Source organism: Balaenoptera musculus, chromosome 16 (genome assembly GCF_009873245.2).
Source record: "Balaenoptera musculus isolate JJ_BM4_2016_0621 chromosome 16, mBalMus1.pri.v3, whole genome shotgun sequence".
In the NCBI taxonomy this organism is placed as follows: domain Eukaryota; kingdom Metazoa; phylum Chordata; class Mammalia; order Artiodactyla; family Balaenopteridae; genus Balaenoptera; species Balaenoptera musculus.
This window is the reverse complement of record NC_045800.1, coordinates 70,700,022-70,714,899: the sequence shown is the minus strand read 5'-3', so window position 1 is coordinate 70,714,899 and position 14,878 is coordinate 70,700,022. Positions and strand designations below refer to the sequence as shown.

Genomic DNA, 14,878 nt, shown 5'->3' with positions numbered 1-14,878 from the left:
TTTTGGAGACCAAGCCTCTTGGGCCATCAGACCTCAGCCTAAATCCTCAAACCATCCACTGGCATCTAACCCAAATTATAGACATAATCATAGGAAGAAATGAAAAGTTTCCTGCATATACGCCTTCCATGCATATACTGATCCAGTGACAGTAAACTCCCAGGATGGAGATACTAGGGATTCTGAAACTAGTCTAAGGCCCTTGAACACCCCGAAATTACATTTTGATTACGGATTAAAGGGGCAAAAGGCCCTTGCTAGGCTTGGCAAATGTGCGGCACATGCATCACCTCCCCCTATTAAGCCCATGAGCCTATCGCTAATCAACAACGTCATTCTTATTCGTTGAGACTGGATGCTACCTCACACTCCTTATCAACACAACACTTCACCCAACCACTACCAATTAATCAGTCAGCTGACAGATGATTGCCACTCTGGCTTCTGAGTTATCATAACAGTTTAGTTCTTCAAGATCAGACACATCCTTAGGTATCCTTTGACAATCTCCTATCGGGGACAGTTTTCAGCCACATTATGAATGAAGCAGGAAAGGAAATATATTTATTAAGTTTTGACCTGAACACTTTACATAGACTGTGTTGTCATGTTTCAGTAGAGTTCATCTTTGATGACAATGTTAATCACACCCAGGCACACTCAGGCATCCAGTGCTTTCTAGTCACCTAACTTCCCACTGTGCTGTCCCTAGGGGGTCTGCCATTGCTGAGTGATTCTGTATGCCTCACACCTTTGCTTACCTCCTTCCCAACCAAGACTCCCATTTCTCTTTTCTCCCTGCATGTGATACTAGTTGGTAATAGGTTAAACCATATACATTTAATCCTGACGTCATCTGGCTGATATGTAATGCCCCCTTTCCCACAAAATGATGCCTTAACCCAGCAAAATGGACCACTCTGTAATACCTTTAAGGTTATCATGCTAATAATGGGGATTTCTGGAAATGTGACAGAACTTCTGCGCAGAAAGGTATTTCAGGGTGTGAGGGACATCTGGGAGAGAAGGGGTTTTAGCACTTTTATGAGCATGACACTGGAAAGGCAAGAGTCCAGGAGGGTACCCCATCTAACATTTCATGCCATAGAAAGCCAGTCCAAAATAAAGGAAGGGAGCCCTGCTAAGAACCACTTTTAACAATCTTCGGGGCAGAAGAAAATTAATATGCTATCCTGATTCTTCCAAAACTCTTCTACTAATTCTGCACTCAACTTCTAGGTATTACTTGGAATCAATTTCATCCACACCAAACTACAGGATAAAGAAGCTCAGAAGGGAAATTTCTTAACCGTGTATAGTACTCTGACCACATCCTGCCCAGAAAGGAGGGGCTGAGCTGTGGGTCACTGCCCAAGGCATCTAAATGCACAGGCCTTTTTGGCTGTTTATTTTATTTGGGGCCCATGCACTTGGACTTTTGAGAAAATTCTGTCACCATTATCAAGATAATCTTTCTTACACTTTGGGGAGTTTAACCCTACCCACATAGATAGAATGACTCACCCCGGAGGGGTCTGAGTTGGTGTCTGGTAAGGCAGTGAGATTAAACAACTGCTTTAAACAGCAGTGTCCTAAATTATCCCTGTAACAATTGTCTTTAAGAAGAAAGGCCCAGAGAGAGCATCTAGATATTATTTCACAGATACCTGAGACAAAGTCCCAGCAGAAAATAACGGCACACTCAAATTGTGTAATATGAAGAGAGTTTATGATAAAGAGACTCTTTTCAGAGAAGTGGCCTCGGTATGGGGAAACAAGAAATAGAGTAGCACTAGGGGCTAGAAATGGCTGTACTCCCCTTACTGTCCCTAGGCCTGAACAGGCAATGGGAAGGAGCCGTTTCCAAGGAGAGAGAGGATTGTGAAGACAGGGTCCCTAACAGGAGGCAGGGGCTATGACTCACAGTATGGGGACCCAGATAGTCCACAATGTCCCCACAGGAAGGGAGTCAGGGGAATAAATACTCCAATTTCACTCTTATCTGATTGCCAGATCTCCTGCTGGTGCCTCCAACTGGCCAAATCCAACAGGAAGCCCAGGACAGGAAGCCCAGGGCAAGGAAGCAGTCCACAGGTCAGCCTCCCAGGGCACAGAGCTAGGAGGAGAAGGGTGACCATTGGATCTAGAAGGGGTAATCAGAAGACATGCAGCAGATATGGTGCATGTGTAACTCAAATTCAAGAAACTCAAATCCAAGAAAAGTAAGACATCTCTTTAAGCCTCCTCTAGCTTTAAATATATTTATCATTTTATTACATAACTTGGTATTCTTCTTTCCAGATTACCCAAGTATTCCTTTAGAAGAATGTATCCAAATCCAGGGTGGAAAATGGGCTTTATCTCACATGTCACATGTTATCTCACATATCTCACATGTCAGTATGGGTCATACCTGCCTTCACTGTCTAGTTGAGGATTGGAAGGTCCCACTGGGCTCAGGACGAAGAAGTGCTGTGTTTGTTGATTAGTAACGCCTGCCATGGACTCTGGAAGGGCAAGGTGCAGAGAACTCCTCATATTAATATGAACCAAAGCAAAAGGAGAAATTGAGATAATTATCCAGATAATCTGGTTTAAAATAAATTTATCCAAAATATTCCCTTTAAGTGTATGTTTATGTGTTTGTGTATAAATTCAATCTCTCTGCTTTCTCCAGTACAAAAAACATTTTTTATGAGTATTGCATACACTATATCATGTCAGTTTCTAGAAGCATGAACAGTTGAAACGTTTGACTTTATCCTACTTTTATGGCTTTTGTGTTCACATGTTCAAACAGCATTGGTGATCTTACAAAATGACTTGTTCCTTTTATGTTTACTCTCTAGATTTACACAGTCCAATGTGGTAGCCATGAGCCATGTATAGCCACTTAAATTTAATTAGAATTAAAAAAAATTCAGCTCCTCAGCCATACTAGCCACATTTCAAGTACTCAGTAGGCACATATTGGACAGCACAAATATAGGCTGGTTCCGTCACTGCAGAAAGTTCTATTGGAGGATGCTGCTGTAGATCCCAAGGCTAATTGTTGGACACAATGAAAATGATGTGTCTGTGAGTATCACTTAGGCATTTCAATAATCCCATTACACCAGGCAACCAGCTAAATGCTTTATAAACATTACCTCATTTAATTGTTTTTTTGTTTGTCTTTTGCAGTGAGACCACTTAAGATCTGTTCTCAGGAAATTTCAAGTATACAATATGGTATTATTAACTATAGTCATCATTCTGTACATTAGATGTACATTAGATCCTTAGAACTTCATCTTATAACTGAAAGTTCACACCCTTCGACCTAACATCTCCCTATTTCCCACTCTAGTAGCCCCTGGCAGCCACAATTCTACTCTCTGTTAATATGAGATGGGCTTCTTTTTTTTTAGATTCTACATATAAGTGATACCATACAATATTTGTCTTTATCTGGCTTATTTCACTTAACAGAATGCTCTCCAGATTCATCTGCATTGTCACAAATGGCAGCATTTCCTTCTTTTTTATGGCTGAGTAATATTCCATTGTATATATATACCACATCTTCCTTATCCATTCATCTGTTGACGGACACATAGGTTGTAGCCATATCTTGGTTACTGTGAAAAATGATGCAATGATCATGGAAGCACATTCCTTCAAGATCCTTATTTCACGTGCTTCAGATATATATACTCAAGAGTGGGATTTCTGGATCATATAGTAGTTGTATTTTTAATTTCTTGAGGAACCTCCATACTGTTTTTCATAGTGGCTATACCAATTTACATTCTGACCAACAGTGCACAAGGTTTCCCTTTTCTCCACATCCTCACCAACATTTGCTATCTCTTGTCTTTTTGATAATAGTCATCCTAACAAGTAAGAGGTGATATCTCATCGGGGTTTTGATTTTTGCATTTCCCTAATGATTAGTGATGTTAAGCACCTTTTCATGTACCTATTGGTCATCTGTATGTCTTCTCTGGAAAAAAGTCTATTCAGGTCCTTTACTCACTTAATCTTCACAACCATCCTATGAGGGAGGAATTCTCACTCTCACTTTGTTGACAAGGCCAAGAGAGGTAAAGTAACTTATCTCATAACCACAGGTAGTAATTAAAAGAGCTCAGATTCAAAACTAGATCTTTCTGACATCAGAGCTCATGCTCTCTACCATTATACCTGCACCTGCAAAAGAAATAGCAATTCTATTGAATAATTCACTTGGTTTTTTGTTTAACACCTGATACTCCCTAGAGATATTAACTAAGTTAATATACAATTTGTTTTCAAAACCAGCTTACTTCCTTACATTATATATTGTCATCTGTTGTTCATAATATATGATAAAACTATGAGATGTCCTTGAATTAACTTTTTCTCCATTTTTCGTATTGTGAATATGAATTAATAAGTAAATAAATGATTGTCTTAATACTTGTTCCATCAGTATCAGTCAGGATCCCATCAAGAAACAAATGGCATATTCAAACTGATTAACTGAGGAAAGTTTAACAAAGTGATGACTATTTATCAAGGTGCGGACAGCATTTAGGAAAGCAAACAAGGAAAAGTACATACCCCATGGCAAGCAAGAGTGGGAAGCCATTACTACCTAAAGCCTGTGGTAGGGGAGGAGCAAGGAAGGGAGCACTTTCTGGAGCCAGAGAAGGCAGCCGTGTGGAGAAGGCAACGGATGGAAGCTGTGGCCTTTTGTAGAGGGACACAATGAACTTAGAGTACCTGAGCAGAGAGAGCCACCTCACTCACCAACTATCCTCCGAGGTGAGGGCAAGGCTGTCCATTGAGATAGTCCATATAGTGCAGCTTTCTGGGCTACCCAGAAAGATGGAGAAGAGTGGAGAAAGGGCACATACAGAAGATACTGTACATATTATCTGTTACTGTTGTTCGGAAAAAGACTAAGAACTGTGATGTGTGAGGCTAATGTCAATGGGAATAAGTTGACTAACAACAGACTTCCTTATCTCCTAGAGAGTCACTTATGGACAATTAGATCCTTAAGGTAGAAGAAATGCCCAACCTCAGGCCCAGGAAGGCCATGGGTCTCTTCCCATCACCAGTTCAAGTACAGTAACTGAATACTGTACTTCACTATGGGATTTCTTTCACGCCATGGCAAAGGACAGGGTAACTATATCATGGGGCTAATCTGAAGCAAACAGGGACTTACCAAGAACATTTGCCTGACTGTAAAGGCTGTTACATTAGTGGCTCAAGAATTGGCAATAAGAGTCACAGTACTGAGAATAAGGACCATGGGTGGTCTTAATTCTAGGGCCATTTCTATGAGCTGCCAAATTTAGCTTTGGGGACTAATCTTTAACTCACTATTTTATTAAGTGCCTACTAAGTTGCAGATACCGGCAACCAGTCACCCAGTTCATCTCATTATTCCTGGGCATGCCATTCCCTTTTCTTTAGTTATAACTTGGTACATGCTGCTCCCTCTCTCTAATACTCCCTCCTGGACCTGGTCCGGAAAGCTCCTACCCTTACTTCAAAACCCACCTTGGGGATCACATCCACTGGGAAACCTTTCCAATTTCTACCCTGAAGGCTGAGGGGCTCCTTCCCTGGGATCCCTACAGCTCTTGGCTCATCCTGCTATTACAGTGGGTATCAGAATATTTTTACATGTCTGTCTCCTCAGCTTGGTGGAAGCCAGTGTTTAGCTTGGGAGAGGTTGGTTTTAATTAAATTTTAGCATATAAGTATCTTTCAAAGGCACTGTGTTAGGCATTGTGGGACTAGGTGTGGGAGTAATGGCAATATGGGAGGAAAGAAGTAGATAAACAAAGAGTAAATAGGGGACTTTCCTGGTGGTCCAGTGGTAAAGAATCCACCTTCCAATGCAGGGGACGTGGGTTTGATCCCTGGTCAGGGAACTAAGATCCCACATGCCACAGGGCAACTAAGCCCACGTGCCACAACTACTGAGCTCACGCGCCTCAACTAGAGAGCCTGTGTGCTGCAAACTACAGAGCCCACGCACCCTGGAGCCCACGTGCCACAACTAGAGAAGAGAAAACCCACACGCCACAACTAGAGAGAAACCCCCGCGCTGCCACAAAAGATCCCGCATGCCTCAATGAAGATACCGCGTGCCACAACTAAGACCCAACACAGCCAAAAATAAATATTAAAAAAAAAAAAGAGTAAATAAAGTCCCTGACCCCTGCCCTCAAAAGAAAGACAATCAGATAAAATACAGGCTGTCCAGATAAATTTGAATTTCAGATAAGCAACAGAATTTTTAATATAACTTTCAAAATATATCTCATGCAAAATGGAACATCATACACTAAAAAAGTATTTGTTTATCTAAAATTCAAATTTAAGTGGGTATTCTGTATTTAATTTGTTAAATCTGAAAACCCTGTGTTCAAAGGACTCATCCACTAGTTGATGATATAAGATGTGACTACATGGGCCATTAGTGCTATCAGGCAGAGCATACTAAGAACACAAGAGTGGTGCGGTTTAGGGAGTGCTAGGAGAAACTCTGGTGACACAGGCCTGGATCAAGCCCTCCCTTTTTTTTCACTACAAAGAGTTCCTGCCAATAAACTTGGCTTCTCTCTGGCTACTCCAGCTTACAGAAGCATGGTGTGATTGAAAGCACCCTGGATTTGAAATAGAAGATCTGGACTTAAGTCACAGGCAAAACACTGACCAGCTGTGTGACTTTCAGGAAGTCACTAAACTTCTCTGAGTACCATTTTCCTTTCCCATAACTGAAAAACTCAGAACCAACTTAAAAAAAAAAAAAGGAGGGGGGAGTCCTTATGTACTTGGGGATATCTCTTATGGGACATACTCTGAGAAAAATTAGAATTTTCCTGTAGAAGATTCATCCATTGCCCCCCCTTTCCTTGCCTCCCATTACTGACAGACACTGGCCTCTAGGCATGAGCCAAAAATTAATACTATTCCATGTCTCATCCCTCAGAATCTTCTATATCTGAGGTCAGCAAGCTTTTTCTGTAAAGGGCCCTACAATAAATATTTTAGGCCTGGCAGGCCATCTAATTTACAAATTATCAACTATTTTAGGCTTTTCAAGTTTCTGTTGTATCCACTCAACTCTTCTATTGTAGCGTGAAAGCAGCCAAGGATGATACGTAAACAAACGGGTGTGGCTGTGTTCCAACACAACTGTATTATGGACACAAAAGTAGAATTTCATATACTTTTCATGTGTTGTGAAATATTATTCTGCTTCTCCTGATTTTTAAAAATCTTATAAAATGCAAATAACCATTTTTAGCTCCCAGGTCAGGCCGCAAGAAAACAGACAGTGGGCCAGATTTGACCCTGGGGGTGGGTGGAGGGGGGTATGCCCAGCCCTGTTCTATGTAACTGAATTGTTAACCCATGATAAACATTTCACCCTGGAGGGATGGTCCATCTTCTACCGTTTGTGCCCTAGAGCAGAGCTGGGAAAAGAGCTGGTCTGAGTTCTTAACCAGCCCTGGCCTCTGCTGTAAACTTGCAGTGTGAATCCGGAGAAATTATGTCACTACTTCCTGTCTCATCCTTCATCTGTTTAAAAAAAAAACAAAACAAAACAGGGTGAGGGGGCATTATATTTAGCAAGCTGCTAAATAAAGTGGTTGGGAAATACAAATGAGGTAAGTAAGGACAGACACTTAGCAGGGACGGTCCAAGTGTTGAGTAATATTGAAAATATATGGCAAGAGAAATAGAGAAATCAAATTGCTTTCCTTGTAAATTTTCCACCACGATGTTTTTACTTCATGGAAAGCAGAGTAAGGTGTGAGGTCATTTTTCCTTCACACACAATTCACTTTCATGGAGTTTGTAAAAAAGGAGAAGTTTCTCTCAACAGAGAAGTCTCGATGCCTGACTGAGCCAGAAGGGAGCATTTTCTCACAAAGGCCATTTCTGTCCCTCCCTTGCTCCTCCCCTGTCTTCCCATACTTCTCCCCACCCCCATCTCAGCTACTCTGAGCACATCCCACTTTTCCTAGTTATAGAGAGACCCCATCTTGAGTCTTTTCTTCTGCAGGATTGTGTTGCTAATAAATACCAGGTATATCGTGAAGCCAGGAACCCAACACAAACACACTGCTTAGAAATCATTGTTGTTTTGATGAGATATCAAAAAGATAGAAAAAAAATGTTTTTAATTCTTACATTTTTTCAATTCTTAATTTAAAAATTCTTAATTTTTTTTAAAAATTCTTAAAAACTTTTTTAAAAATTCTTTAAGTTTTAACTCTTAAAACTTAGAGTACAAAGTGCCAGGTAAACAATGATACAGAAAACCCAAGTATAGAGAAGAAGGTGCTTGTTTCAGTAACCTGGGAATCTTGTGCTGGTGAGACATGGCAATCAACTTTAAATGACAATCCTAGGCAGTTTAGGAAAAAGGGCCCTTCAGGTGACATGAGGGGAAAAGATCAGGTTTTTATAGAGGTAGAAAGCAACCACCAGAATGGAATGATAATTAGAGATAATTGTAGTCAAGTATAAGGGTGCCAGAATCCTGGTGTCTACCCAGCAAGTACAGTCGAACCTCTCTTTTAATCACTTCAAACACGCCATTTTCATTTCTTAGCTGGTGAATCTTTCACAATCTCAGTGTATCTATAGAGCATTTTGGTTCAACCAAGGTCACAGAAAGTAAGAGGTGCATCTGCCATAGAGCCTCCCATTCCCTCTCAGACACTTAAGTAAGTGGCTTAAGAGAAGCAGTGTGGAGCACAAAATGGATCACCAGGATTCAAGACCTGGTCTTGCCCCTTTTAAGCCAAGTGAATGTCAGCATTTGAACTTCTTTGAGCCTCAGTTCCTTTATGCGTAGAATGGGGATCATGCTGTTTTACCTAACACACAGCTCTGTTGTGAAGCTCAAACAGCATGACACATAAAAAGGGCTTTGCAAATTATAAAAATAGACGTGCTTTCTATGATTATTATTGTTATTGAAGAAGAAATAGTTTGGATCAACTGCTAAGCTACTGAACAGCTGCTTCAGTTAGTTGAACAGATGGTTTTAAGGGTTAATAAGCACATGTCTTGGTCATCGCTTAGGCCTAATGAGTCAGTGCCCAAGAGCACGAGGCCCAGATCGTGGGCTGCATGGGACCAGCTCATCTGACTTGAATAGCAGGAGCTTCCAAGTTAAAGAAATCTGGAATTGAATTCCATATCTACCCCTTAATTCACTAGGAAAGTCCCTTATCCTATCCAAGCCTCACTTTCCCCAACCCTAAAATTGGGACATAAATACTATCTTGAAGGGTTGTTGTGAGACTCAGAGATAACATAAATAATCTCTGGTACATAGTATGTTTTTCATAAATAGGAACAAGTACTGTAAAGGGAAGAGGCAATAGCTTTAACCCTTACCAGCTATTTTATAAATGCATGTGGAGTTTGCATATGTGAACAATCTGCTCAAATCTATTCCTATTTCTTGAAAAAAAATCCAAAGGCATGGCCCACTGATGATGGTATTTGTACCTAAAAATGACAGCACATTATAAACTGACTTCTTTCAGTTACATTTCTTATTATAATAGTCTGTGAGATACACCAAAGAAAAATTTGATAATTTGATCTAAACTTGCCATAAGGCTGCCCCATGATTAAAACTGCCGATGCTCCACATGCCCCAACACTGCCCCTTGTCTACCATAGTGAATCCTTTCCAAACTTTGCCCATATATGCAACCCAACACCCTAGCCAAACTGGACATCTTACTATTTCCCAAAGTAACCCTCTGCCTGGAAAGCCTAACACTGTACTAAACCAGTTATCCCAGAAACAATGAGACACTGAGATTTGTGTGCAAGAGGCATACTGGGGAGTTCTCAGGAAGACCTATGAGGAAACAAGGGGTGCAGGATTGGGCAAAGGGAGACGTTAAATCACGGTGAGGTTCCACAACTGAGGTCTTTAAATGATCCCACGTGAAGCTCTAGAGCTGGCATGGCCCTTCAGGGATGTCATGATTGTGTCCAGGGGCTGTGTGCTCTACCCCACATTGACCAGTCACTGCAGATGCGATTCCCTCAGGGAGGGGTCATAACCTTTGGCAAAGGGCAGTTCTCAGAGAGGGACGCTGAGATCTGTCAGCGGCCAACCTTCCCTGCAGCTGGGCAATGTGTGTGTCCTGCTGAAGGGGCTTCTGCGCAGCACCCCACCACATCCACTACTCCAATTTCCAAACTACTGTCCAGTCCTCAAGGCCCAAGTTCACCACTGCCTCACCATGAAGTCCCTCTGACCCTGTATTCTCTCTTTTCATACCTGAGATACAGCCACCATACCTACAAGACACTTCCAGGTGCCTCTTCCGTTACCACTGAGTTCAGAGGTCACAAAGCTCAAAACATATACTTGGTATTACTTCTCAAAATTCCGGTGAATGTAGAGAATGAGAAAGTTATACCCCTTAAACACATGCAGTAATGTGTGTTCTTCTTATAGTTAAAATTTCCAAGACCTCAGCACATTTAAGCATACTTAATTCTTCCTAGTCTGTCTGGTTCCTCATTTTGTTTATAGGAAAAAATATTTCATTGGTAACGATACACTTCTATTCTTACACAATATCCACTGGGGTTTTCATTTCCTTTATTTGCTGAATAATTTTTCTTTATAAGTATTCTCTTGAAAATATAGCAAGAAGTACTATATACTGAAAGGAAAAAGTAAGACTAGATGGGGCTTCCCTGGTGGCGCAGTGGTTGGGAATCTGCCTGCCAGTGTGGGGGACACGGGTTCGAGCCCTGGTCTGGGAGGATCCCACATGCCGCGGAGCAACTGGGCCCGTGAGCCGCAACTACTGAGCCTGCGCGTCTGGAGCCTGTGCTCCGCAATAAGAGAGGCCGCGATAGTGAGGGGCCCGCGCACCGCGATGAAGAGTGGCCCCCGCTCGCCGCAACTAGACAAAGCCCTCGCACAGAAACGAAGACCCAACACAGCCAAAAATAAATAAATAAATAATAATTAAAAAAAAAAAAAAAAAGTAAGACTAGATGAGCAGGGTCAAATTAATAAGAAATCCTCCAAATTACACAAAAGTATCAGCCATGAAGAAAATATGATTGTAACAAGAACTCAGTATTCACTGTAAGTATACCTATCCAGCTCCCTTTAGAAGTGAAGAAATGAAGATTAGTGTCATATTAATGCCATTATTTCACAAATCGAAATGATTTATTGGATTAAAAACATGAAAATGGTTGCTTTGCAATAAGTAGGTTATGTGAATGAATAAAATTGTGTAAAATGAATGAATGAAGCCAAATCCTTCTACCAAATGGAAGAGATATATGTGTGAAAGATGTAAGTATATTTATGTTTATATGCATTTTTATACATAATAAAATATATAAAATAAAATATATGCTTATATTATTTTGTATGTATTTATATATACATATGTGTATATGTACACATATGCATTAAGGAAATACACACATACACATGCTTCCCTAAAAAATTATATATAGCTGTTGTCTTTTGGGTAATTACACCACTTCACTCTGACAGCCCATTGCAAAGTGAAGGGCTTGAGTATCTCCAGCTCTAAGTCAACAGTATGGCTGCCTGCATATGATCCCTCCAATGCTTCCAAATCTACAACACCCTATACAGCATCACTGTTAGACCCAGGCAAGTGGCCCACCCCCGTAAGACTGGGCTGCCAGAATGGTGTTGGCCTACTGATTTTGTATGATTTGCTCACATTGGACATAGGATCATTCGGGTTGTGGAGTAACTGTCCACTTTTGGGCTTGAGCCTGGCATTTGTGGGTCTGCCAGTGTCCCCACTGCAGTGCTGCCTCCAGTCTACAGAAGCCCAGGTTTGGGGAGGGGGCAGTAGGCATCCTTTACCCTGTGTGAGCCACCCTTCCATCCTCGCTGCTGGCCCAAGGGTGACTACCCCACTCCCACATGCTCCTTGCCACATGTCAGCAAGTCCTCAGGAGTGGCCTCACTCATCTTCTCCAAGGTTTTTGGAGACTGTTACTCCACAAATGGAGTAAAATGGCCACAGACCCTTGCAATAGATCATATTGCATTGTATTTTCCAAGGTTGGCCATTTTGTGGGAATGGGACCACTCTTCTCACTGGGCCCAGAGGACCCTCTCCTATCATCAACACTGAAAGAGATCAGTAGGAATGCACTAATTGCATCCTAAAGTAATCAAGAGAAGATATGGATGAAAAATCTGTTATTCTACATTTATACTATAAAGTTACAAACAGTAAATTTAACATGACCCAAAAAATGAATTATTGTTCCCATTTTTCTGTATACTCTGGGTAAAACTTACATTTGTGGTCATCAGCAAAAAAAGCATAGTAATGATCCTTTAGAGTCATTGGAGGCCAATACTTATAGGCAGCACGATGGAGGATGAAGTGCCATGAGTGATGATACAACCAGCACTAAATAAATGGTTATTAGAGACCTACCCACATTGCTTCAATACAAACAGACGCCAAAGAGCTATGGCTTTGTGAATAATAACATACTTCTCACCTTTTTCCCATTGTGGGAGATACGAAGTTAGACAGGAATGGTGTATTTGACAAAAAAGAAAACAGAGAGGTGGTTCCTAAACCTTAACAGGAAGACGTGGCGCCTAGACACCATGAAGAATCTTCACATGCACTGAATGGACAACAAACAAATATGGAAGTACCACTTCTTTACACATTATTCTAAATCTTCACTGATAAATGATTATGCTTCAAATGGGCCCATTAATTTTATGTTTTTTAGTCAAATTGTTTAAATAGACAGGGCCCTGCAAAAAAATATTTTCCCATGTACAGCCTCAAGATGACCCTAATCCCATACGAATTTTAAAAAATCACCCTGAAACCTAGAGATCCTGAATGAACAATAACTTTCACAAGCCCTTTTTTTAGTGCAGCAAATTCTCTAAACACTCCAGATTGTGATGAATATCATTATTAGAGTCAGCCGATGATATTCTGTATCAAAACAATAAAATGTCTTCCAATGGAATTTTTGAAAAATATATTGACTCTTAAAATCAAATGTTGAGACCAATGAGACCATCTCCCTTGCTCCATATGTCAGTCATATTCCCCCATGCTCTCCATTCTTACCTATTTTTGTTATCCACTACTTAAAGCAAAACTTCTATAATTATTTTAAATTTCAAATATAGGTAATTCATATTTAAGACAACCTAGAATAGCACTGACCCAAAATGCTCATTACATCTGACTTGGCTGCCTCATTTCTTCTTTTGTCCCTCCCACCTTCAAGTAATCTAAATAGACCAATGAAAATGTTTCCTCGTTTTCATAACATCCTGAAAAAAGGCTTCATCACTCTGTCCAGTCACTCATTCCAAAGTCTAACAATGTTCACACTGCTTCCATATGAGGCACTCATCCTTGATCTGATGAACATATCTCTGGATTGATTGTTCAGGTCTCTGAAGCCCTAACCAGAGACATGCAATGACTCCATCCTAGTCTATATAGGCAAATAAAACATTTTTTAAGGAGTATCTTTTCCACAAAGATCATCCCTTAAATTCCTCTGAATTTATCTGCTACTTTCAAGCATAGACTCAAAATACATAAAGTACTTCTTAATACTCTTAAAAATTCATTCCTAGACATGCTGATAAATACCTTCCCCAGAAGATTATTTAAGCCCTTTTGATTAACTCTGTGGTAAGCTATGAACATCAGTCCATTTCCTTTCTATTATTTTTGTTTTGGTTTTTATTCTTCTTCCACTTGCTGTTTTTCCTATTTGAAACTGAGGTCTCCCAATTTTAACCCATGTGAAAGAAACATATTATTCAGCCTCTTATCTGCTGTGGGGTTTGCTTGACAGATTTTCTCAATCTCTACAAAGTAGGAAGTTAAATTCCACTATGCCAGCTTGTAAGTCCAACTCCACTGTAATATCCAATGGTAATATCACCATTGAGTCCTTCTCCCTAAGTCTCAGTCCTTAAAACTACAGAAGGACAGTTTCCCCTCAGACCTCCCCAAGATAATGCCTGATGGCTTTAGAGACTTTGGGGCACAGTCAACATCTAGATATGAGAAGTGAAAGCCAGAATGCAGTGATTCACATTTGCAGCAGTTATGAAGTTTACATGGTAAAAAATCAAGCTCTCTTTTTATTCACTGTAAATGAACTTAAATCAGTTCACTGACAACAGAAAACTTAAGCCTAACAATCAAGGTAAATGTAGTCAGTGGTTTATTCTAGAGTCCCGGAGAGGGAATCATCAGTCATTTCAGGATGCTCCCTTCCCTTTTTTTTTTTTCCTTATCCCTAAGGGGTGATCCTAATTGGGGGAGGGGATTTTTTAAACTTCCCGCCATCAGGCCGAGGTCACCAGTAGGTGTGATACTCAAAATGTTTAACAAGCAACAGGGTACAGGCACCAACCAGTCAAAACAGATACCAACTGTCACAACTGACAGGGCCTTGCTAGTGAGTACCAGGTGATGTCAACCCTGGCCATGAGCATCCATCCACACTGACTTCTAATGGAGCTTGTTCTTTGATCCTTGGAACCTACCACTATGGCATCCATGGTTGAAACACCTGCATCCTGCTCTGTTTTCAGGTTGATGGGTCCTCGAAGGTCACACAGAGGACTCCAGAGACTTTTGGATCATCTGACATCTAAATACGAGAAAGAAAAATTAGACTGTAATGATTCAAATTTGTAGCAATTATGAATTTTACACATTAAAAAATAGTAAATGCGAAAGACCGTTCTTACAAACTACCTCAGGGGGATGAAAAATTTTTTTACTATCTGGCATTTCCTGGGGTTGCAGGCATTTTGGCATGCTGCTTT

General features: G+C 40.7%; 1 long non-coding RNA gene across 1 annotated transcript in view; it reads right to left on the bottom strand.

The window, feature by feature from the left end:
• The window catches only part of LOC118882971, a 155,080-nt gene that overhangs the window by 89,368 nt on the left and 50,834 nt on the right, over positions 1-14,878 (bottom strand). The window contains exon 4 of the long non-coding RNA XR_005016899.1: positions 14,594-14,700. This is a non-coding gene — a long non-coding RNA (uncharacterized LOC118882971). The remainder of the gene's footprint in view (positions 1-14,593; positions 14,701-14,878) is intronic.